We start from the raw sequence: 26,456 nt of genomic DNA on the forward strand, positions 1-26,456 counted from the left end.
TGGTGACAGATGTTAACCAGACTTATTATGGTGATCATTTCACAATATACACAAATACCAGATCAGTATGTTATACACCTGAAACTAATATAATGTTGTATGTCAATTATATCTCAATAAAACAATACCATGAACAAAGTCAAAAGATAAATGCTAAACTGGGAGAAGGTTTTTCAACACATATGAAAAAGAGAAAAATTGCGTCTTCTCATAAGGCACCCACCCCCACCGCAATTTCTATGTAAGAGATTACAGGGTTGAGAAGGGAGGAGTCTGGGACTGGGGCAGGGGCCTTTACAGGAGATACTGCATTATAATTTTTGGAGTCCTTAAAATCTTTGTGAAGCTTTTCTCTCAGAATCAGCCTTATGTAGGGACAGTGGTCAACTTCCATGGTGTTGGGGTCACCATGAAGCCTGTAGCATCTCCCATGTCCTGGCCGCCACATGACCCCTGCCTTGATTTCTGTTGCTTTAGGACCCTAGTGACTGGGGCTGGGTGAACAGGTCCTGGGTAGCCTTAACAGCCTACTTAGACAGTTTCTTCTCATCTATATGTTCTGGCTTGCAGTTTTGCCTTTATGTAGATAATATCTATGTATGTTGATTGCCTCCTGGGACTTCTCCATGAGGGTATCTCACAGTACTTCAGATTCAACATACCTAAGATGGAAATTAACCTCTTCTCCTCAAACTCCTCCTCCTGTTCCTTATCTCCTTTGGAAAGTATTACCACCATTCAGCTGCTCTAGCCAAAACCTCGTAACACCCATACTTGCTTCGCTGCCCCTTCTCCCCAGGTGGAATATATCAAGTCTATTACAGCATGATCAGGCACCTCCCCTCCTTACTCTCCCACCTCTTTGAAGGTACAGTGCGTTCCGGCTTCCAGGCCTTCTCATAAACTGCTTTCTCTGCCTCATTGGCTCCTCTCTCTCCCTTCACTTGACTAAGACCTGCCCTTCAGGTTACTTCTTTAAGGAAGTCTGCTCACCCTGCAGACATTGTACTTTGAAAAGTACGTAATGCTAGGCTGCCTTGCAGGAGATGTGTTCCAAGTACACTCTCACCAGCAAGATATCAAAGGGCTGGGTTTCCTGTATTTACACTCCTACAAGTGGCTTTTGTCTGTTCTTTTTAATCTTGACCGTTTTGATAGACACAATGATAGTATCTCCTTGTTGTCTTAATTAGTATTTTTTTGATTCTAGTGAGATACTATAACGAGTTTACTGTACATTTGAGTTTTTCTTTTATGATTTTTCAACTTATCTCCTTCATTTATTTTTCTGTTGGAATGCTCATAGTTTCATCATTCATCCAACAGCATGTTTGTTGCATGTCTACTATGTATTAAGCAGTTATTATGGGCTGAATTGTGTCCTCCCAAAATTCATGTTGAATTGAATGTGGTTAGAGTTGAAGCCCTAACCCCCAGCACCTCAGAAAGTGACTGTATTTAGAGACAGGCACTTTAAAGAGGCGATTAAGATAAAATGAGGTCATTGGGGTGGGCCCTAATCCTACATAACTGGTGTCCCAATAAGAAGAGGAGATTAGGACGCAGACACACAGAGGGAGGACCATGTGAGGACACAGGGAGAAGATGGTCGTTTACAAGCCAAGGAGAGAGGCCTGAGAAGAAACCAAACTTGCTGACACCTTGATCTTGGACTTCTAGCTTGCAGAACTATGAGAAAATAAATTTCTGTTGTTTGAGTCACTTAGTCTTTTGTTCTGGCAGCCTGAACAAACTGACACAGCAGTGTTCTGGGCACTGGGGTTTCAGCATTGAGCAAGACAGGTAAGTCCCTGCTCTTATGGATTACAGCAGGATGAAATAAATAAGACATATATATAGATTTATTTTATAATATATCTTACAATGTTTATGTCTTATTATAATGCTTTATTTATAATAAAAAATAAGATAATAATAGCAGTAATGGTAATTGCTATAAAGAAAGTAAATAGGGGATCTAACAGAGAGATGAGGCCCACTAGGAGAGCAGGGCGGTTGGAGCGGGTCTCCCTGAGGAGGTGAGACCTGAAGACAGGAAAAGCTGGCCATGTGAAGTTTGGAGACTGATGGAAAGTAGGATGGTGGTTGTCTGGGGCTGGGGGAGGGGGAACAGGGAGTTACTGTTTAATGGGGACAGAGTTTCAGTTTGGGAAGATGAAAATTTCTGGAGATGGATGGTGGTGTTGGTTGTATAGAAATGTGAATGTACTTAATGCCACAGTGCACTTAAATATGGTTATGTGTACACTTTAAAATGTGCAGTTAAAAATGGTTAAAATGGTAAAATTCATGTTATATGTATTTTGCCACAATAAAGACAAAGGAAGGGAGATAGTAATAGTGTCTGCCTCATAGGTTCACTGTGCACACACGTGTAAGGAACAGGGAGCAGTGCCCAGCAGTGGCAGGGGCTCAGCGAACGTCCGTCATTATCTTCTGAACACGTTCGCCTCAACGAGAGGCAAGCTCACTTTATGGGCAACTGTCTTGAACAGTCCACCGTCCGGGCATGTCCTCCATGGGACCCCCATACGGCCCTCCAGTTTACCATATTTACTTCTGAAGTGTCTCATTCTTCTTAGGAAAATGGGCAGAATTGGTTAACTTGATCTTAGCAGTTTTAACCCTAGTTATAAATTAATCAGTTTGTTGACAGAACTTGAGGCAGGACACAGCTGACAATACTTAGAAGTGCCTCAGCCACTTGTTTACTGTGTGGTCCAATAACAGCTGGGTCATCTACGTCTCCCGTCAGGGAGCGCATTCCAGCCGGCCCGGAAAGGGAGGAGGTGCTCGGGCTGCGCCTGGGACGACGTGCGTTCAACTGCAGCCTTGGTGCCAGCAGCAAGGCATGCTGGGTCTCTGTGGCGCCCCTCCTCTGGGCTCTCAGATCCTTGTGTAACGATCCCAGTGGTATTATTTATCATATGTTGTAAGTGTCTGCATCATCCTAGACAGTGAAGCACTCGTCTTTGAACACCCGGGCCTGTTTCAGTGTCTGGCAATTGGTAGCTGACCAGTGAATGCTGTAGCACGTGAGTTCATTGCTATAGCGCTGTTGCCTTCCCCCATCCTTGCCAAACAAATGCTATTTTTGAAGCATCTACTCTGTGCGTGGGAATTATTGCCCCAGGGCTTTACAGACTGAGCAGGCAGAATAATGACCCCTCAAAGATCTCCACGTCCTTGTCCCTGGAACCTGTGAATATGTTTGTTACCTCACGTGGTAAAAGGGACTTTGCAGATCTGATCAAGTTAAGGATCTTGAAAAGGGGAGATTCTCCTGGATTATTCAGATGGGCCAAATGTCATGACAAGGTCCTCCTAAGGGAAGGAGGGAGCATTAGAGTCAGAGAAGAAGATGTGATGATGGAAGCAGAAGACCAAGTGGTGTGGGGCCACGAGCCAAGGAATGCAGGCAGCATCTAGAAGGTAAGGAAACTGATTCTCTTCTAGAGCCTTCAGAACGAACACAGCCCTGTGGACTCATTTTAGACTTTCGAACTCCAGAACTGTAAGGTAATAAATTGGTGGTGTTTTAAGCCACTGGATTTGTGGTACTTTGTTACAGCAACACTGGGAGACTAACACGCATGCGTTCTCTCATTGAAATCTCATGACATCCCTGAAAGGTGGGTGTTGTTATCCTACTGTGGAGGAGGAAAGGGGGACTCAGTTAGGTAAGGACTCAGTTGTGAAAGGTAGCAAGTAATGGAGCCTGGATTTGAAGGAAGAGCTGGCTGAATCCAAGCCGTGGGCTTTGAGTCCGACCTCCACCCAAGACTCCCTCCTCTAAAAGGAAACCGAAGTTCAACAGTGAAGGCTTGGCTGCCATGGTACCATGGCAAGAGATAATCTCTGGTAAGGACTTAAGCTCCTTGGAAGGAGAAAGAGGCCCTAAAACAATGAAACATATTGGCTTGAAATGTCCAAGGTTTTACTACTACTGCTTTTCTCCTTTTTTTCCCCTAATGAACAACACTCCTGAATATTTTTGCTTATTTAAGCAAATCCCCGTTTCAGTGTCCTTTGGTTGATGGACATTCATAAGTTGGGTATTATTCATCACAAGTTTCATGAATAAATGAGAAAAACGTCCTGGTTACAATTACAGTCCAGGACCTGGAACTGTGCTGAGCTCAAAGTTGGTGTTAGTAGGTCATTGACTCATTCAATTTTAGGTTCAGAAAGGACTTCAGAGGCCATCCTACTCAGCCTTGTGTTTCAGAGCTTGAAGTGCTTAAGTGTTTTGCTCAGATACATGTAGCTACTTGGTGGTGGAGACCCAAGTGGCCTCAAATGAATGAGCAATTACTTGTTAGGATAATAATGAGTTCACATGTATTGAAGCTCACCACGTGCCAGACACCATTCCTAGCTCATTCCCAGTGTTAATGCGTTTAATAATACATGAGCCCCTAGTTTGACAGGTGAGGACACTGAGGCAAGGCTACACAGCCACCAAGGGGCAGAGCCAGGAGTCAAACACGTGCATGCTGATTCCAGAGCTTGTGCCATTACCCAGCATGCTAGGAGACCTGACTGACGTGCCTGAGAGCAGCACATGGCCCAGGAGGGCTGTTCATGAGCATGACTTTCACTGTGTCATCATGCTGGAACCTGAGTGGCCACTGCGGGCTGGGCGAGTTTGGCTAGTTTTGGCCTCTGTAGACTTTTTGGATTAGACTCTTAACAGATCAGTCTGGTCTCTCAAAGGGAAAGGATTGCCTTCATTATTGGCGTTTCATTAAAAGAAGCTCCTGCTGCTTTTACTGCAGCTTTTAAGAGAGGGACATTCAACAGAGGATATTCTTACTTGCAGGAGTCAGGTAAGACATTGACCAGTGCTGTTCAGGAAAATGGAACCGATCCTTATTTTGGAAGCTCTCGGCTGCCCAGCTATGCTTAGGAAATGAATCAGGCAAAATGGGGTTTCAAGACCAGGGAACTATTCAGTTTACTGTCTTTCAGGGACAAACAGGAAGCTGGTCTTTCTCTACTTCCTTCCCCCACAAATGGACTTACATAGCCCTTTTTTTTTTTTTTAAATGAATCTGGGAGTTGACTTCCTATACTCCCATATATGTTTTGCCCTCATTTATGTTTTACCATCAATGGCATTTTACCTTTGTTTGTTCAAAGCATTGTGTTTTAGATCAAGTCCCTAGAAGCAGAGCATGAGACAGATAATCTTGTGAAAGTGATTTATTAAGAGGGTGCTCTCCAGGAAAAACCTGTAAGGGAGAGACGGACGCAGGATAGAAAGGGGGAAGGGCCAGGGCCGGGCAACACTGTTCAGTCACGTGCTGCTTAAGGACAGGGACACGTTCAGAGAAATGCATTGTGTGGCGATCTCGTCGTTGTGCGAACGTGGTAGAGCATACTTACACAGACCTAGATGTTAGTCTGTGGGACCACCGTAGAACACGGAGTCCTTTGTTGACGGAAACATCATTATGCAGCACATTACTGTAGTCTCAAGTTTAGTTATGACTTAATCCCCAGGCGGAAAGTTCTGGAACATAAACCGCACTGCAGAGCTGACCCTCCTTGAGGCAAGACATCAGCTTCGTACACTGTATCAATCAGTTTGTAGCTGTGTGGGGCTCCTGTCAGTAAAGGGTCACTCTCCAGACACGGGGGCTGTGGGTGGCGCCCCCTTGCTGCAGTGGGCTGGCAGTGGCTCTGGATAGGGCCCCCCAGCTCCTGCCTCACACAGTGCAGTGTGATTGCCTGCTGTCTGACCCTGTTTCCCAGCAGGCTCCCTCTTCCTCTTCCTGGGCGTGATGCAGTGCAGTTACCAAATCAGCCTGGTAGACGTGTCCTGAGAGGCTGGCGAGACAGGAAGGTGGTGGTCTTTAGGAAACTAACTCTAAGTGACCATTTTGCTTTTGTCCTAAATGACAGACTCTGTGGGTACCATGCTCAAGGACATGCAGTGAATTAGTGGTGAAGTCAGGACTGGAACTCAGGTCTTCTGACTCCAGACGAGGGCTCTTTTCCAACGGTATGCTGTCTGCGCTGCCTCCTCAGATGGTCTCCTGATGGTGTCCGCCTCTGGGGCTTATTATTGGCTGCATGATGACCCTGGAGGGAGCACATCAGTGCAGGCTCAGCAAGGTGGGGATGAACAAGGGCAGGGTGGGACGCTTGGTGGTCCTGCAGTGGTGAAGTGCAGGCAAACGGCTATTGATCTCGTTAGTTCTCTTTCAGAGAGAAGATCGGAAAATAGTCTTCATTTCACTGGTTTGGAACCCATGCTAAGTCTTGAAAACAAACCCATCACCCCTGGTTTTTCTCACAGGCATCTCGGCATTGGCCATCTCCAGCAAATGTGGTCTGGACTCACCTCTCCACTTGGATCAGCTGCGTTGTGCTGGCTGGGCTGCCGCCTGCAGCCCCTGAGTCAATGCTCCATAGCGGACTGGTTGTATTACACTCACTGCAAGGTGGGGTCCAAACTTTTCCCTGCTGCCATGAGCCCAGGGCTCAGGTGAACCTCAGATGCTATGCCCTCTGACCTACCACCTGGCCCTCCTACCTGCCATGATGGCCCCATCGTTCCACTGGTGTTCTGACCCCACGTTCTGTTTGGCACGTCAGGTCTGCTCTGGACCTGACATCCTGCTGAGCTCTTGGGGCATTCTCCCTGAACAGGAGCCTCCTGCCCAGCTGAGCAGCTGGGATTGCAGCTCCACTGTCCACCTGCCCTTCAGCACATCTGCCGCCTGGAGCCTCCCCTGGCAGGGCCTTCCCCACCTTCGCAAGTATCGACATCATTGGCCACCAGCCTCCATCAGTTCCTGGTGGCTTACCACAGCCCTTGTCATGTTCTAGGTTGCCCTGTTTTTCACCCACACCTGAGGCTAGCCCTATGCTGGCTATTTCTGTCAGCCCTGGCTGGGTCTAGCCTTCTCATCCGTTTCGCTATCATCCCATGTTTCTGAGGCCCCAGCTGTCCCTGGGAGCCCTGGCGCCGAGCCTACTTGAGTTATGTGGACTTCACCTTGTGGCAAGTTTCTTCCTTCCTCCCTCCTTTCTATAAACCTTTCTTGGGAACCTCAAAGGTGCCAGATACTATGATGCACTGTGATAGGCATTAGGGAGAAAAGAATGAAAGAAGCATGACTGCTGATACTCCAAAGAAACTTGGGATTACGTTAGGAACAGCATTTAGGTCTGAACATGTCTGGACTGGACAAGAGCTCTAAACTGAGGTTGAGGGAAGGATGATTAACCTGGGAAAACCTCAGATCCACAGACAACTCATCGGTGGCTGTTTTAGCTCAGGTGTAAATATCTTAGGAGAATGTATCGTTATTTAATAATTCAGATAGTCTATATGCCTCTTGCACACGGAATTATCTTCTTAAATTTCTCTTTGATCACGCTACTTTCTTAGCATAAAAATCACCAATGACTGTTCCTTGCCTACAGGATGGTTTAAACTTCTTGGCCTGACATTCAAAGCCCTTCCCAGACAGGTCCACTTATATTTCTGGCTGCATCTCCCAGTATTGACCTGTTAGAACCTTCTTCTCCAACTATTCTGGTTGATTGGCTGACAGTCAGACTGACGTTCCATTCCCGCCACCCCGCGCAGCTTCCCCCCCTCCTCCAATACCCCTATCCCGTGTTGCCCACACTCCCCTCTACCTCAAGGCTTAGCCCTCCAAAAGCCTCCCAGCCTCCACCTCTCCTTCTCTTATGTCAGTGGTTCTCACCTGTGATTACATACTAGAATCACCTAGGGAGCTTTAAAAAATGAGATGGAGTGGGGAAGGGAGCACCAGACCGATTTTATCAAACTTTCCAGAGTCTTTAAAAAAAAAAAATCCTCCCAGGTCATTGTAACATGTAGCCGGGGTTGAGAGCAACTGTTGTGAACAAATATGTATTGCTTCCACCCCTTTGGCTGTATTGTTATTTAAGACTCACGCAAGGGAAACATTAACTTCCGTATTAAAGTATTCCCTTAAAGCACAAGATATGCCCTTCCTTTCTTTTTGTTCTGTGTAGAGTGTACCACAGCATCTTTTACATGAAAGCACAGCAAGCATCTGCTGGAGGAATTGAAATGACCCAGTGAGGTGGGTCAGTCATTGTCTTGTCGATCTCAAAGGGTGAGAAACCCAGCCAGCGGTTATAATATAGTGATGTGCTCCTGTGAATGGAATTCTTCTCTTGCAACGCATTTTCGGAGCCCCTACTCTGTGTAGGCCACTCTGCTCAGGCCCAGCATGCCTTGGGCAGATATGTGCAAGACTAAGGTCAGAGTGAGTAGCCCGCTGTAGGAAGTAAGCAACTAATCATAACATGATGTGTACTGCATCCAAGCTAAGGGTCCAGTGTCACTGATGCTTAGAGGAGGAAGCCACAGTCTAACCAGGAAGTTTGGGACTACTTCTCACAGGAAGTAGCAATCTACCCAGAAAGATATAGAAAGTTGAACAGCTTACCAATGTTTTGGTTAGAAATGTGTTCAGCTGCAACTAACAGAATGCTTTGCTAACAGTGATTTAAAAAATAATAGTAAATAAATATTATAGATACACATAATATATGTATTATATATTTATTATAATAAGTCCAGGGTTAGGCACTCAAAATGACACATTAGCTCAACAATGTGGCTGAAGTTTCTGGAATTCTCTTGTCCTTTGAGTTATGGTCATAGGTTGGCTGCAGCAGCTTCAGTCATTGTGTCCACATTCAAAGGAGAACGATGAGGAGGAGGACAGTGCCAGCCATGTTTTCCCCTTTTATCAGGAAAGCAAAAACTTTCCCAGAAACCTTCCTGTGGATTTCTCCTCACATCTCATTGGCCAGAACTGTGTCACGTGGTTACCCTTAGCAGCAATGGAGGCTGGGAGAGAGAGGATTTGACTTTTCCAGTCTCTATATAGGAAGGTAGGGAGGAGAAGAGGGTTGAGAGTGGCTCCTAAGTGAGCCAACTAACAGACGAAACATTTACCAGAAAATTCTCCCTTCATTTGCAAAAAACAGGGAGCTGTGAAAGTGTATGGAATATTTAGGATCAAATAATTTAGTATCACCAAAGTAGAGGACGTGTGGCAAGTGAGTGAGGGCAGACAAGATGGAGAGAAGTTGAGATGAGATTCTTTAGGTTCTTGAATGACGTGTTAAAGAGCTTGGGATTTTTCTATAGGGCCTGGGTAACTAATGGAGATTTTTAATAAGAGGAATGATGAAATCAGTTTATTGGGGGAAAAGTGGCAGTATGGAGGATGGACCAAGAAAGAAAAAGATGGCAGACTATTTATAGCAATCCAGGCAAGATTTGATGAGGGCCTGCACTCAGATTTCCTTCAGCATATTGCTGGGGGAAGAGTTGGGCAGGATGGCCAAGAGGCCAGGATCTGATGAAAGCAGCTACCCAAATTTCATCTTTGGGTAAAATATGGCTTACCACCAATAACGCTTTGTAAAAGTCTCTTGCGTGTGTTTCTTGGGAGGAAGAGATAGGAGGTCATGACATGCTCAACACCATCTGCTAGAGGCTGTATTAGGTTCCTAGGGCTGCTGTCACAAAGTGCCACAAGCCAGATGGCTTAAAACAACAGAAATTTATTCTCTCATGGTTCTGGAAGGTAGAAGTCCAAAATCCAGGTGTCAGCAGTGTTGGTTCCTTCTGGAGGTTATGAGAGAGAATCTCAGGGAGAATTTCCATGCCTCTCTCCTAGCCTCTGGTGGCTCCTGACACTCCTTGGTGTCCCTTGACTTGTAGGTACGTCACTCCAATCTCTGCCTCCATTTTCACATGGCTTCTCCCCGGGTGCGTCTGTGTGCTCAAGTTTCCTTTGTCTTATAGGGCCCACCCTAATACAACTGACCTCATCTTAGCTTGATCACATCTGCAAAGACCCTAATTCCAAACAAGGTCACACTGACAGGTACCAGAGGTTAGGACTTGAACTTATCTTTTTAGGGAACACAATTCAACCCACCACAGGTATATTAGGCCTGCTCTAGTTGAAACTGTCAGACAACCTTTGACTTAAGGGGAAAAAAAAGGAGTTTATCTACTTGCATAATTTGAAGCACAAGGGAGTGGCTCTCCTGTCCTCAGCGTTGCTTCATGCTCAGGAAGGAACTCTCCATGGCATGGCTAAGTTACCCTCCGCCTGCCCTGATTACATCCAGGTTTACGAGGGTAACCTCAGAAAAAGCTCTACCCCCAGGTCCATGGCGACCCCTCCACAGGAGTCGTGGGTCACAGGCCCATCCTTTGAGGCCTAGAGGCAACTCGCCCAAATCATAACTGAAGAGGATTATTATGGAATGTGGGGGATGATTCCCCAAGTGCTGCCAGGCAATGTTCTTTCTCTGCCTTTACCCAAATGAGGGCAAGGAGAGAAGGCCCCAGCTGGAAATACCAGCTTCTTCCTGGCAATCTTGATGTTGTGGGCAACTTCCACAATGGACAGGCATTGCAGCTGTTGACTTACTGTTCATGTGGTTTTGATGGACGTATATCTGTTAACCCCTACTTTATTCTGTTCAGAAATCTGGCATTTGCCCCTCTGTCCTCACCGGTCCACAGGAGATAAGAGTCAGTGAGCAAGGTTGCCCAAGTGAATAAGCTGGGCTCAGCACCTAGAATTTCTCTACTGTTCTGAGCCTCTGGGACCATAAGGCTGAGGATGGCTGGCCATTGGGCGTTGCTCCTTTGGGACTCTGTCACACATCAGCTTCTCCCTTTACAAGCCTTAGGATGCAAGGAGTCTCCTGTTTGCCTAGTGCTCCAAAATGGCCTGCTCCTCCCTCTCCCAGCACAGGCAAGCAAGAAGCTAAAACCATTTTGAGGTCCATACCAGGGTTGTGACTCCATAAATATCCACTGCTGTCACTCTTAGCATCTGAGCTGGAAAACTGCCCCACTTCCCTCCAGCCAGCTTCCCTTTTATGTTGCTCATCCTCAGAGATCGCTGACGTAGGCCAGGGGAAAAACCTCAGGGACAGCTAATCCAGGCCCCTCCCTGTACGGATGGTGAGACCTTCATTTTTGCCCTCATTCCTCCATGGGGTGAGGTTGGAGGAGGAGGGAACACAATGCTGTGTCTTGGCCAGCAGGGGCCTCCTGGCCTGGGCTGGCTTGCGGCTCTGCTAGACGTCTTTCTTCCCTTTGTCACAGGTGACCAGGGCCCCTGGCTTGGCACTGGGATTTCCACTCATGTTGTCCTCTTTAGGAACTCCTACAGGGTGAAACAAAATATTACTATTCTCACAACAACAACATAATAACAACCATCCCCATGTGCCAGGCCCTGTATCAGGAGTCCTTTCCAATGAGCATCTCATTTCTTCCTCCCTCCTAAAAAGTAGGCATCTTCCCCACTAGTCGGATGACCACACTGAAGTTCAGAGAGGTTGAGTCATTTGTCCACGTTCACAAACCTCGTATGTGATTGGACTGTCAGACTTGAACTCCGAGTGGGGCAGCCTCAGGCTGTGGGAGGCAGCGGGCGAGAAGACAGTATTGCTTTCGTTCCTTTTCCTCTTCTCCTTGGCACCACCTGCTCTTCTCCTCCAGTTCCGGGCAGTCCCTTATATCCATTTTTATAAGTCAGAAAAAAAAAACCCTTTATTTTTGTATATGTTCACTCTTATTTTTTTATTTTCTAAATAATTAATTTTTATCTTAGCCTCACTAATTTCTTCCTTTTGATTTCCTTAAGTTTATTTTTCATATGTAAATGTTCGCAGTATTATTTTCCAGACAATCTATCATTTCAGTCTTGAGTTTCTCTTTGACCCAAGAGTTAGAGAGAGGGTTCTAACATTTCCAAGTGGTTAATCTTTTGTCATTAATTATTAGTTTGGTTTTTTTTGATGGTGGGGTGGGGGGTGGGTGGGAAGGCTATTTGAATGTGTGTGTGTGTGTGTTTAGGAGAAACTTATTTATTTGACCCACATTACATTAATTGACATCAACTATGCGAGGGCATTATGTTGAACTCCACAGGAAATACAGAGATAGTACAGCAACCCTTATAGAGATCAAGTCCCAATTACTTGCTTCAGCTTCCGCGGCTTTTTGTTATCTCTTTTTTTAAATTGAGATGTAGGGGCCGGCTCCGTGGCTGAGTGGTTAAGTTCGCATGCTCCACTGTGGTGGCCCAGGGTTCGGATCCTGGGCGCGGACATGGCACTGCTCGTCAGGCCACGTTGAGGCGGCGTCCCACATCCCACATCTCACAGCTAGAAGGACGTGCAACTAAGATACACAACTGGGGGGGGAGGGTTGGGGAGATAAAAGCAGAAAAAAAAATATTGGCAATAGTTGTTAGCCCAGGTGCCAATCTTTGGGAAAAAAAACATAAAATAAAAAATAAAAATAAATTGAGATGTAATTGACATATAACATTGTATTAGTTCCAGGTGTACAACAGAATAATTTGATACATGTTTATATTGTGAAATGATCACCATAATAAGTCTAGTTAACATCCAACACATCACATAGCCACAAATTTTTTTCCTTGTGATGAGAACTTTTAAGATCTACACTCTTAGCAACTTTCAAATACACAATTACTCATACGTTAATTACTAGTTTTTATTGCATTGCAGCTAGATACTGTGGTCTTGGCAATTTCCACTTTTGAAATGTATTGAGCTTTCACAAGGAATATCTATTCTCTGTAAAGGTAGATACAGAGCTCTTAAAGTGATAAAACTCTCGGAAGAAAACAGAGAGAAAGCTCCAGGACATGGGATTTGGCAATGATTTCTTGGATCTGACACCAAAAGCACAAGCAACAAAAGAAAAAATAGACAAATTGGATTTCATCAAAAGTAAAAACTTTTGTGCTTCAAAGGGCACTATCAACAGATGAAAAGGCAACCTACAGAATGAGAGAGAATATTTACAAATCACATATCTGATAAGGGATTAATATCTAGAATATGTAACAAACTCCTACAATGCAACAACAAACAATTCAATTCAAAAACGGGCAAAGAACTTGAATAGACATTTCTACAGAGAAGATATACAAATAGCCATCGAGCACAGGAAAAGATGCTCGGCGTCACTAATCATTAGGGAAATGCAAATCGAAGCCACAATGAGATACTACTTCACACCCAATAAGATGGCTATTATTAAAAAAACAAAGAAAATAACAAGTGTAGACAGGGATGTTGGCAAGTTGGAACCCTTGTACACTGCTAGAGAGAATGTAAAATGGTACAGCTGCTGTGAAAAACAGCATGGCGGTTCCTGAAAAAGTTAAACAAGGAATGGCTCATATGATCCAGCAACCCCACTTCTGGGTGTATACCTAGAAGAAGTGAAAGAAGGGACTCAAACAAATATTTGTACACTCATGTTCATGGTAGCATTATACAAGTAGCCAAAATGTGGAAACAACTCAAGCATCCATCAACAGATGAATAGATAAACAAAATGTGATACATATATAATGGAATAATATTAAGCCGTAAAAAGGAAAGAAATTCGGACACATGCTACAACATGGATGAGTCTTTTTGCTCATGATGCTGGGTAAAATAAGGCAGTCACACAAGGACAAATACTGTATGATTCTGCTTACATGAGGTACCTAGAGTAGCGGGATTCCTAGAGACAGAGAGTAGAATGGCAGTTGCCTGGGGCTGGGAGGAGCGGGGAGAATGGGGAGTTGTTTAACCGGCACAGAGTTTCAGTTTGGGAAGATAAAGATCTGGAGAGGGATGGTGGTGATGGTTGGTTGCACAACAATGTGAATGTACTTAATGTCACTGAACCGTACATTTAAAAACGGCTAAAATACTAAATTTTATGTTATGTATATTTTAACCACAATAAAAAGGTAAATATAGAGCTCTTAAATCCAGGTAATTTCTTTATTCAGGTCTTCCACGTCACCTTTTGCCTCGGAGATGTAACCAAGAGAGAGTGAGAGTTTCTAATCTGCAATTTTCCTTGTTCTTTTGATAGTTTACTTTAAATAAGTGGATATCATACCATTCAAGATCTAAAGTTTTTTGAATGTTATTTCTTCCCTTTTTTATAAATACAAAATAAACTTTTGTTCCATTTACAGTTTTCACCTTGAGTTCTACTTTGTATGACATTAGACTTATCACCTCTGCTTTCTTTTTTGGCTTGTATTTCATTCACTCCTTTCTTCTTTCACTCAATAAATAACCATGTGCCCTACCGGGTGCCAGGTCCTGTTCCGGGTACTGAGGACACGGTAGGGAGCAAAAGAGACCAACTGCCTGCCCTCCTGGAACTTAGCTTCCAGTGCAGGGAGGACAAAGTAACACAAGATAAATACGAACAATGTAGCATTTTAGATCCTTTCTATTTAAAGTGTCCTCCACAGATGCAGGCAGAGAGGCAGCAGCAGCATAATGTGGGAAGTATTAGACACTTGGGGACCCACCCCGGGCCAACTGAACGCGCCTCTGTGTTGAGCGAGATGTCCAGGTGACGCGCAGGCGCCCTGAGGTATGGGAAGCCCTGCTCAGACCCTGAGAACTGCTAGGGAGCGAAAGACGCAGTGAAGGGGTTAGGGAGGCCTCAGTGGGAAGGAGGCCTTTGACCAGAGGGCGCGAGCTCTGCAGACTCCTGGAGGAGGCCGCTGCGGCTAATGGAAAGGCCCGCAGGCACCGATGCGAGCGCCGTGTGTTCCGAGGAGGCTGGGGGCGAGCGCGCTGGTGAAGCAGGGCCCGCACGCAGCGGACTCGCCCTCGCTTGGTCTTTGTGTCGCTCGTCCGCTCCGGGCGTGCGCTCACAGCGCTGTTTCTGAGCGCTGGGATTTGAGCGGCGCTGGACAGCGAGGCGGGGAGCGCGCGGAGCCTGGTCCTCTGGGCTTACTTGGGGGCGCTCACAAGTACATGTCTGCCAAGGGTTTCTGCCGTTCTTCGTAGCTCCCAAGGCTTTTCTGTCTTTGGCTTTCTTTTTAAAATGCAAATTCCTCCCTGATATCAGCCAGCCTTGTAGCAGAAGAAATCCCATGGTAACCCTTTGGATCTACCCCTTTCTCTCGGCTTCCGGAACCTAAACGTCCTGCCTTAAACCGCACCTCTCATTCCAGCTATCTTCCCCTGTTTTTCCCTTCCTACACCATCGAAACTCTAAAAGAGAACTCCGGGCGAGTGGATCTCAAGAGGGGCCAATCGAGAAAATCACCCTCAACTTGCCCTGGGCTTTTGAGAAGGAGGACGATGGAGTCCGGCCTGGGTCCGCATCGGTCCGAACCGGGCTCCGCCGCAGGCCTGCGACCCCAGGCAAGTCACTTCATCTCGCCGCGCTTTAATTTCCTCCTCTATGAAAAGGAGACCGTAACACCGGCCTCGCAGGGTTGTTTTGAGGCCCATATGAGATCATTTATAGAAAAGCATTTGTAAGTCATAAAGTGCCAAACATACGTGACTACTTCCAGCTCGCTGATTTAGGCTATACGACTGAGGTGTGGAACCCACCCCCACCCTCATCTTCTGGTTTCTTCTGTACCCGGAGCTGCCCTCTCACACGGTTATTGCATACACTGTACTCGATTCTGCATCTCCGGCCACAGGTTTCCCCAGGGAGGACAGGCCGGGTGCGGAGGGGAGGACTGATTGGCTGGGAAGGAGGTGGGACGAGCGGTGACGCGCAGTGCCCCGGAGACCACGCCGCCGGGTGCGCGAGGTGCCGGGGCCGCGGCTGGGGCGGGGCAGGAAGGGAGCAGAGGGGCAGGGGGGAGGGGAGGGGAGAGGAAAGGGGTAGGGGGGAGGGGGGAGGAGAGGGGGAGAGAGACGTAGTGTGGCGAGACGGGTAGGGTGGGGCAGGGTGGAGGGGTGGAGGAGAGGAGCTAGGTAGAGGGGAAGGGGAGAGAGGGACGAGGAGTAGGAGGGAAGGAGAGGGGAAGGAGGCGGGGTGGGAAGGGGGAACGGGGAGGAGGGGATGGGCGCCGGGGCGCCTCCCTGCTGCGGTCTGGGCGCCGGCAGCCGCGTCCCTTATCCCGCGGAGGACAGTGTTCCTGGTGAATCATTACTGGTCCATTAGGAGAAAAGACGGAGCTGGAGCTGTGGGAGGAGGGCCTTCCGGAAGGGGCGGCGACCCGCCGCGGGCCGGCTGGGGCGCGAGGCCCGGAGCGGGTTCGCAGCCGCCTGCAGAGTCTCGGCTCGAGCGCAGTCGCTGTGCCCAGGAGGTTTCCGGTCACAGCACGTTTCTGGGCATTTCGGTTGTTCCCCGGCCGTTCTCACAGCCGCCGCCCTTCCCGCCCTGGGCTACTGGATCGCGCGCCCGAGGGGACGGACGTCTGAGTTGCGTCCCCAGCGCTTGCAGGCCCGGGCGGAGGGATGGGGCACTCAGTGACCCATAGTGGGGCCTACTGTGTGCTCAGTGCGGTGCCGGGTGAGTGGGATGTGGAGCTGGAATACAAGGCAACCAGGAGGGCCCCGGGAGACGGGCAGCTATAGGGGGTTCTTGAGGGGGCCTGACCGCGGTGTTTGTGAGCGTCAGGGCGGAGGAGGCGTGGGCCTTGAAAGATGGGGGCGATCTGCCCGGTGGAGATGTGGGTGCCCCAGGCAGAGGGCATGAGGTGATGGAGGCAGGGGGCACGAACTTGCTGGGGTTGAGGACTGGAGGAGTAGGAGGGGAGCCAAAAAGGTCCCGGGCCAGTTCGGTGCCCTGCAGTCCGCTGGGTGTGCGGCGGTTGCGAGGTCGGGCTCCTGCGCTCAGCAGCCGTGTGGCGTGGCCAAGGTAGCCTTTCTGAGCCTCCGTGTCCTCAGCTGTAGGTGGGACAATAGCTCACTGGTGTGAGGATTTATAGTGTAGGTGAAACTGGGGTGCCATTCCTAGCATGGTGCTGCTTAACAAACTTAGTCCTTTTCCCTCCTGGAAGGAGAAGGGAGTTGTGAGGCATCGTTGGACACTTTACAAAAACAGCCAAGAGCCAAATAGAGTCCAGCAGAATAGGTCTCCCAGAGTCAAATAGAACAGTCGCTGGCCTGGCCGCCACCTGCGTCTGGGATGCACATCCTGCCACAGACTGGGGCTGCACCAAGACTTAGATCTCAGCTTGTCTGTTCTTTGTTAAGGACTCTTACAGATCACACAGGACACTTACTGATACTGATTGCATCCAAATGGGTGAACACTCACAGAGACACACAGTTGATGGCTTTCTCTCTCTCATAGGTATATAGAACCATCCAGATTATCCTCAGGCAGAATTCCTTCCTTTGCTAGTCTGTGTTGGTTTGGGGATTCCAGCTCTAATGGTGGAAACATAGCAGGGTCTGAGAGGTGGGATCCCACAGCTGCCCCAGTAGAGCCCTAGGCAGAAGCTCTGGCACCAGCCAGGCCCGCACATGCCAAGCAGAGTGCTGTCCCTGAAGTCACGCAGCTTGCGGGTTGGGCTTTTTGGGGTTCTGACCTCGATGAGTCACTGAAGTGTTAAGAATGCCTTGGTAAGTCACTTCCATGACTCAGTTTCTTCACCTGTAAATTGGGAGCAAGGCACTGGCTGTTTAGCTTGCCTTAGGGCAGGTGCACTCTTAAATAGCCTCTCCCATGTCCAGGCAGTTGGTGGGTGGGACTGCCATTTTTTCGGGATGGAGTGGGTGCAGTCTCCCAGTGACATCAGTGCCCTGGCACGGCTGAAGCAACACGGAGGAGCCACAAGGAGCCTGGCAGGGATGGTGGCACTCCCCCCAGGCAGGGGAAGAGAAAGGCTGGAGAGGTGTGGTAGACTTGGCAGACAGCTGTCATGACACTGGGGTTCCCCAGGGGCAGAGTGTGGCTCTGTGACGCCCTGACGCTGGCCAGGGCAGGTGAAGCCTCCCTTCTTGCCAAACATGGGACTGTGATTTAGGAAGTAGCTTGACTGATGGAACATTCAGGGCTGAGCTGCAGAATGTGGCCATAAATGCAAACAGGTGTCCACCTTCTCTCCTCCCAAGTGCGCTGGTCAGCCGGGCCCTCCCGAGCCTGGCCCCAGCCTTCTCCAGGCAGGCCCTGCTTGGATGACAGGCTCACTCGGGGAGGTGCAGCCTTTCCGCAGAGCTTTTCATAATGGGATGCTGAGCAGACTTGGCTGGTGTGTCAGCCCCGTAATGCAGCACTGAGTGAGTAAAACGGCTCATGAGACCCCTCTTCCTTCCGGCCCGGCTGTAGTCAAGTGAGAAGAGACGAAATTTTCCAGCAGGCCTCACCAAACACAGCTCAGCTGTCTCTGGAGGAGCCTAGGAAACTGTGTTCTCACTTCATCTTATCTGACGCCCCCTGATTTCAATTTGTCCCGTTTCTGAGATGTTTGCTTTCATCATTTGATTAAGATGGTATCTGCAAGGGCTCTCCACTCTAAAGTTACTTTTTCCTTTGTAATTATTACATAGTTTGTAGGGAAGTCCTTTGAAACTATATAAATACCTTTGAAACTATATGAAAACAGGTGTTTATCCTCATCAAACTTTTAATTTATTTACATGAGTGTGGAATCATGGATTCCTATGTTTTTCAATAGGTTGCAATGGATTACAAAATTTTTTATTTTGATACTCAAATTGTCCTCTGCTGGGCCAGTGGGAACCCCTTTAAGCTGGCTTCTTTGTCCTTTTGAAGTGTCCCATCAACCTTTAAGCATTTCCTTCCTTGTTATAAGAATAGTGTAAGAATATGCTAGGCACGTTATCCTCTCTCTGCCATTGGTCCTAGTAGAACTGGTTCTTTTTAGCAGAGAATGGATTTAGAAACCAAGATTAGCGGGAGGCTGTGCTCATTACAGTTGGGATGTTGCTGCTCCTGGGCCCTGTCAGTGGACAGAGCTAGGGATGTACATGAAGATACCTTCACATGTTTACATCTGTACGTGTATGCTTATTTCTTTCTCTACCTGTGCTATTGAAAACAATGAGCTCACACCAATGCCTCAATTTCGATCCAGCACCGCAGGATTCATTCTACTCTCTTCCCTTTCCTTAGTTATAACCCTTTTCTCCAGCAGGGAGAAATCCGGCTGGCTTTCTCTGTGCTGTGACTACCTGTTGATCACCCCTCTTTATGTAACCGATCTCCCACTGCCACCAGCACCCTCCCCCATGTGGATGCTGCCCTCACCTGCCTTGGGCTCCAGCACCGTGCTCGCACACACAATCGTCTCCCTCATGCTTCTTGGGATCTCATCCCAGGGCCGGCCCCTCCTCCTGCATGGACTCCCATTGTGCATCTGCTTGGGTTTTGACACCGCACACCAGCATAATCCCCACACCACTGTGGGCTCTCTTCACCCTGCTCAGTGTCTGACCCCTGACACTGACACCCCCTGCATCAAACCGCCTTCTGCCCTCCTGTAGATGTTCTCTCTACCTGCCTGGAGTGAAGAGGGGGCTCTGACACCTCCATCTAGACCCCTCTCCACCTCCCGTGTCGACACCTACCTTTCTAGGCCTCACCCAGTGGCTTTAGGACTGACTGATTCAGGAAGGGAAAGGGAAGAAGAGCCGCGTGTTAAATCTTAAGCCTCAGATTAAGTAAATCTTAATTGTAAATGAGTAAAGTGAGCACGGTAATGGTCCCCAAGTGATGCAGTGGCCATGAGTGCTACCTGGGGTCCCGTGTGTGAAGTGCCCCCTGAGCGCAGTGCCGCTGGGGGAGCACTCAGTGTCCGCTGCCATCGTCATTACTAGAAACCAGCATCCCATTTTTATTGTGTCATGTGGCAGGAATACATTAGAAACCTGCAGAGGAGAAGGACGGCGGGAGGAGCGGGTGCCAGCGGCAGACAGTCAACGCGGGAGGACTGCTGCGCTGTCTTGAGAGAGCGAACACTCCTTGTTTCACCTCGGTTCAAGTGTAGAAGCAAGGAGAAAAGGCTGGGAGGGAACATTCTAATATGTCAAGAGTGCTTATCTTTTTTGGTGGGATTGTGTGACTTAAAATTTTTTTTATGTGTTTTCTAAAATTTATTTAATAAATACTATTTAAACTTAGGAAAAAAATATTGTGAAAGGGGACCCTGGTTAACTTCAATGTAACTCATTGAAAAGTGCTCTCAGCCTGACTGGTTAGTTGTGTCTTTTGCTTCTTCCTGGTAGATTTTGGAGTCAAGAGTGCCTGGCTTCAAACCCTGGCCGTGCCGTTTACCAGCTGGGGGACCATGGGCAAGTTAATTAACTTCTCCGTGCCTTTGTTTTTTGCTCTGTAAAGTGGGGAGTCTTACAGTGCCTAATTCAAGGGTACTTAACAATTAAATAAGATACGGTTCAGAAAGCACCTGACAAGGTAAGCACGCAAACATGTTGGCTGTTAATGTTATTATTATTTCATGGGAAGGAATGTAGTGAGGGTTTCCTCAGGTGTCTCAGAGGAAAGAATTCCTTCTCTGAGTAGGCTCAGCTATGCCCCTCTGAGTTAGTATCTTGTGACTAACCCAGAGGCTTCAGGCAGCTGGGCCTCCAAGTGGAGGCAAGGGTGACAAGCCGAGTCATGGGAGGTGTTTTTTTCACTTCTTGGATGGGACCCAAAGAGATCACTTCCTTAACTGACTCAGCATCCTGGCGTTAGGAACTGACTGGCACCCACAGGACAGATGATCCAGCTCTGTCTGAGTTGGTGTCCAATTTGGGATTTGCTCTTTTATCCATTCACTCATTCTGTCATTTGGCTGTTAACTTCACATGTATTTATTAAATGCTTACTGTGTGTCGGGCGCTGATGTAGGCAATAGGATATAGCCATTAAATGCAACTAAAAATATATTAAAAATTAAAAATACAATTAGTAAGGGATTCAGATATCTGTACAACCATCTTCGTGGCGAGCATTATTCACAATAACCGAAAGGTAGAAGCAGCTGAAGTGTCCATTGATGGATGAATGGATAAACAAAGTGTGGTTCATGCATACAAAGAAATTTTACTCATCCTTTAAAAGGAAGGAAATTCTGACACATGCTACAACATGCATGAACCTTGAAGACATTATGCTAAGTGAAATAAACCTGTCACAAAAGGACAAATATATGATTCACCTGAAGTACCCAGAGTAGTCTAATTCATAGGGACAGAAGGTAGAGTGGGGGTGCCAGGAGCTGGGGAGAGAGGAGGAATGGAGAGTTAGTGTTTACTGGGCACCGAGTTTCAGTTTGGGAAGACGACAACATTCTGGAGGTGGATGGTGGTCATGGTTACACAGCGAGGTGAATGTACTTAATGCCACGGAACTGTATGCTTAAAAATGGTTAAAATGGTGAATTTCATATTGTGAATATTTTTCCACAAATTTTTAAGATGTGAAAAAATTGTGATAATACCTTTAGATAGTGGAATAAAGCATAGAAATTAAGTTCATGAAAAAAATTTGCCTAACAGATTTAACTTCTACAATTTGTTTTCTTTTAAAACTTTTTGAACAGACACTTCACCAAACAAGATACTATATTGACAACAAATAAGCACATTAAAAGATTTTCAACAGGGGCTGGCCCCATGGCCGAGTGGTTAAGTTCGCGCACTCCGCCGCAGGCGGCCCAGTGTTTCGTTGGTTCGAATCCTGGGCGCGGACACGGCACTGCTCATCAAACCACGCTGAGGCAGCGTCCCACATGCCACAACTAGAAGGACCCACAACGAAGAATATACAACTATGTACTGGGGGGCTTTGGGGAGAAAAAGGAAAAAAATAAAATCTTTAAAAAAAAAAAAGATTTTCAACATCATTAGTCATTAGGAAAATGCAATAAACCGCAATGAGACACCGTTACATACCTATTACAATGGCTGAAATTGAAAAGATTGATCATACAAGTGCTGACTAGGATGGACAGCAGCTGGAACTCCCAAACTCCTGGGGAGAATGTAAAAGGCTACAACCACTTTGGAAAACAGTTGGGTGGCTTGTTAAAAAAGTTAGACATACTGTCATATCATCCAGCCATTGAATTCCTACATATTTAGCCAGGAAAAATGAAAGCATACGTTCATACAAACAGAAAACAGCACGTGTCCATCAACAGAAAAACGGATAAGCAAACTGTGTTACATGCATAGAAAAGAATACTACTCAAGAATAAAAAATAAAACCAATGAACTAGCTACTACATGGATGAATCTCAAAATAATTATGCTGGGTAAAAAAAAAGCTAGGCCAAAAAGAGTATGTACTTTGTGATTACATTTGTATAAAATTCTAGAAAATGCTAACCAATATATGGTGATAGTGAGCCAATCAGGGGTTACCTACAAATGAGAGCCGGTGGAGGAGGGCAGGAGGAGATTACCAGGGGACACAAGGACATTTTGGGGGGTGATAGGTAAATTCATTTTCTTGATTGTGGCGATCCTTTCATGGGTGTGTACATATGTCAAAACTTATCAAATTGTATGCTTAAATATGTGTAGTTTATTGTATGTCAGTTATACATTAATGAAGCTGTTAAAGCCAAAATTAAAAACAATTTTAATGCACACCAAAAAAGCAATTAATAAGGGATAGGAGTCTACAGGCGCACAGGTAGACCTGTGCATGCGGTGGTGGCGGTCAGGTGAGGCTTCACAGAAGTGACCTGAGGACAAATAAGTGTTGTCAGGCAAAGCTGGGACAGGGTATGGTCTTTCATATGGAGGAGGAGAAACGTGTGAAGACTCACAGGCAGGAGAGAGCCTGGGGCTGGCACTCGTGTGGCTGGAATCAGGGAGGTGGACCTGGGGTTGGCGGCGGAAGAGATATGAGGCCAGAGAGAGCAGCAGGGACCAACTGTGCATGTGCATGGAGAATGACTAGAGGCAGCCAGGGGGTTGTCACATGTGCAGTTTACAAAGATACTCTGGCTGCAACCTGGGAAATGAGCTGGAGAGGAAGTAGGGTGCAGGCAGAAATCCAGGTGTTAGGTAAGAATGGGTGAGGACATCACCTGGTGGGGAAAGGTCCAAGACAAGAGCTGTCAGGATATTTCACTTCCCTTCCTCTTTTCAACGCCCTGGAGAGTTAGGAAATTTTCTCGTAGCCTTACGGAAGAGGAAACAGAGGCTTGGAGCAGTTGAGTAACTTGCTTATGGCCACAGAGCTTGTGAGCAGGAGATGTGGGGTTTCCAGTCCAATGGGTTCTGAGTCCAAAGTCCACAATGCTCACAGGCTTCTCTCTAATTCAAGTAAAAGGCATCTGGGATGACTCCCTTCTCCCGTTGCCTGATTTCTCACCCTTACTGTGGTTCGTTCTGTGACAGTCTTCCCTTGGGAGGAGGCAGGGTGCCATGGGAGCATGTAACAGAGGATGTAACATCATCTGGGCGGTCAGGAAAGGAGGGCTTCCTGGAGGAAGGGACATTTCAGCTGAGCCCTGAAGAATTTGAAAGAAGAGGAAGAGCTAGCAAAGGCACAAGGTCGGGCAGTGGGGCATGAGAAGGAGCAGGTGTTCTAGAGTGGAGAGAAGAGCGTGTGAGACTGGTTGGGAGCAGACTATCATGTGGCGTGTTTGAAAACCAAGCTTGAGTGGCTGGATGATGGTGTGAGATGCAGAAGAGAGGCGCAAGATTTGACACTGATGTCTAGCTCTCTGGGAAGCAGCTTAAAGCATGGAGTGGATGGAAGGGAGACCAGTAGGGTGAATCTTGTTGATCTGATGGTGAAATCCTGCCTGCCAGGCAGCTGCTTGTTGTGGTTACCATGGAAACATTAGACCGCAGACCCAGAAGCATCTAGTCAGCCCCTCTCCGTAAAGATGATGAGATTAAGGAACAGAAGGGGAAGAGACTTGCAGGCTTTCCTACTGGCAGCATGGAAACCTTTTTTTAAAAATATGTATAGTGGTAAATAGATAGAAGATTGACAATTTTGGACATTTTAAGGGTAGGGTTCAGTGGTAGCACGTACGTTCACATTATTATGCAACCATCACCACCATCCGTTTGCAGAAATTTTTCGTCATCCCGACCTGACACTGTGTTCCTATTATGATAAGTCCCCACCCCCTCCCCTCAGGCCCTGTAACCACTGTTCTTCTTTCTGTCTCTGTGGATTTGACAATTCTAGGTGCCTCATATAAGTGGAATCATGTGCTTTTGTCTTTTTTCACAGATACATGGACAAACAAAATGTGGTAATATACACACAAGGGAATATTATTCAGCCCTAAAAAGGAAGGAAATCCTGTCGCATGTTACGATGTGGATTTACCTTGAAGACATTATGTTAGGTGAAATAGCCAGTCACAGTAAGACAAATGCTGTGTGATTCCACTGAAGTGAGTTCCCGAGAGCGGTCACATTCATAGGGACAGAAAATAGAGCTGGAGTTACAGGGAGCTGGGGGGAGCTGGGGGGAGGGGGAGTGTTGTCTGGTGGGGACAGAGTTTCAGATTTGCAAGATGAAAAACTTCTGGAGCTCTGTTTCACAGCGATTTGAATATACTTCACACTACTAGGCTGTACACTTAAAAATGGTTAAATGGTCAATTTTCTCTTATGTGCTTTTAACCATAATTTAAAAAAATGACTGGTGGATGAATTGACTGACTTTATCCTCTGCACCCTGGCTCTCACGGCCCTCCGAAACCTGCTCCCGCTGCATGCCTCACCTGGACATGCCTGAACATCACTGCATCTGTCTTGGCGTGCACTGCTCCCTCTGGCTGGAACACTGATTTCCTCTCCTCCCCGCTCTGCTGAAATCCTTGCTGAGCTTTGCAGACTCAGCTCAAGTGCGCGCCACCGTGCTCTCTCTGCTCACTGCGCTCTGCTGTGACTGTGTACACAGCATTGGCCTGGAGGTGTGTGTTTGCTGTTCTTCCTTTGTTCCCCCCACGTGACTGAATTCCCGAGGTGGGAGAGGATGTATGTGTTCCTTCCCACAGCACAGTCCAGTCCAACCAGCAGTAGGTAGTTGCTGGTTTCGGGGGGCTCTTGCATTGATTGCTCCCCCATGAGGCTGTGTCTGACCCCTTTTCCTGTCTGTTTGGGCCTTCTGTGCTGACCTTGTCCCTTTTCTGGGCTGCAAGCTCACAAAGGGCAGAGCCTGGATTTTCATCTTTGCATGTCCCACAGCACCTTGCCCAGCACCTGGCTCAGAGGGGCTGCACACATCTTTGATGGTTATGGAAATGGGTGAGAAGCCACAGCTGCTGGCTTTTTGCCTCTCTCCCTGAGGAGAAGCTGAGAAGGAATGCACAGCCCTTTCCTTCCTGTCCTCTGTGAATGGTGGACTCGGTCCTAGCTGTCCTGCTGCTTCAGCATTTCTTTGCGCTGGAGCAAGTGCAGCTGCCAGGGCTGCAGAGAAAGGGGATGAAGGAGTTGCCTCAGCCATCTCAGAGGATTGTACTTGTTGCCTTTAGGGCCACCAGCCAAAGCCCTTTTCATTAGACCAGACGCGTTGGCTTGAAGCTGGCTGGGCTTCCTGTCACCAGTGGACTCTCTGTTTAACATCTCAGCTGGATTTGGCTGAGTTGGAGATCTTGGGGAAAATGGCGGGTCCACTTTGGTGGATTTGCACATTGCTGTCTTGTATGCGTGCCCGTCTGCAGGCCTGGCAGCTTCCTCCCTTGTCTGCCTTCTCCTCGGAAGCTCATCAGCAGGGGGAGCTGGATCCGACGACTACCTAATGGAAACCAGACTTCTGTGAACGCGGAGGAACAGGCTGAGAAAGGGCCGGCTTTCTCTGGAATAGTTTGGATTGTCGTTATTTTTTCATTGGAATGCAGATGACGTGCTAAATATAACAGTTAAATGTCGTGTAAGTTTTATATCTTTGTAAAGTTTTTCATGTAATTTCACTAACTTAAAAAATCCTTTGGACAGCCACTAGCCCTTATTTTTGTGTTACGAGAGCTGTGGGGAAACTGAGAGGCAAGACGTTCCAGCTGGGAACACAATTTTCTGCTTCTGAGCAACGTCAGGCATTGCCTTTAAGACGTTAGACAGAAGACAGAAGGCTAGAGTTAGCGCATTTCTGGGAGGCCTTTTGAAAGCATCCCTAAGGGCCTCTCTGGAGAATAGTAAGTCCCCAAGTAACCGTTTCTTATCCTCCAGTTTGCCAGCACCTTGACCTTGTTGCTGATTCCTGATCCTCAATTCTCGCTTTGAGCTGAGACTTTTATATTAATCATGCCCTTTTATTTTCTGATGCTTTAATATCTGGAGCCTTGCTGATCCTGGAAAGACTGCCCCTCCCAGGGCCAGCCAATTCCTAGACACGGTAGAGACTTGCCTGGAACTGTGCTTTTCACGTGTAATCCAACCAATTCCCCAACCACCTCCTTCCTGGGCTCTCACACTCTGGGCCACTGTCCTCTGCCCTGATCACCCGAGAGCCAGCTACTGGAAACAACTACGGACAGCATCTGTGCCCTAGAGCCCATGAAATTATTCAGAGTAGCTGATCCTAAACTTGCTTACACTGCCTTGCCTTTCCCACAAAAGCCACGGTAAAGGTCCCTGCTTATGTTTTCCTCTGGCTCTCTCTGCCTCCTGACCTAACCTGG

At 47.4% G+C, this 26,456-nt stretch overlaps 1 long non-coding RNA gene across 5 annotated transcripts; it reads left to right on the forward strand.

Moving 5' to 3' along the window:
• The first annotated feature begins 522 nt into the window (after nt 1-522).
• On the forward strand, nt 523-25,712 carry LOC103559123 (uncharacterized). 5 transcript variants are annotated; one of them, XR_011536582.1, is made up of 6 exons: nt 523-1,803; nt 3,478-6,141; nt 6,224-15,679; nt 20,080-20,266; nt 21,399-24,749; nt 25,500-25,712. It is a non-coding gene; the product is annotated as an uncharacterized lncRNA (long non-coding RNA). The 5 variants fall into 5 exon arrangements; XR_011536581.1 differs by lacking the exon at nt 523-1,803 and having other exon boundaries at nt 1,810-6,141; nt 6,224-6,470; nt 6,625-15,679; XR_011536580.1 differs by lacking the exon at nt 523-1,803 and having other exon boundaries at nt 1,810-4,850; nt 5,929-6,141.
• The last annotated feature ends 744 nt before the right edge of the window (nt 25,713-26,456 follow it).

This window comes from Equus przewalskii, chromosome 2, assembly GCF_037783145.1.
Source record: "Equus przewalskii isolate Varuska chromosome 2, EquPr2, whole genome shotgun sequence".
NCBI classification, from domain to species: domain Eukaryota; kingdom Metazoa; phylum Chordata; class Mammalia; order Perissodactyla; family Equidae; genus Equus; species Equus przewalskii.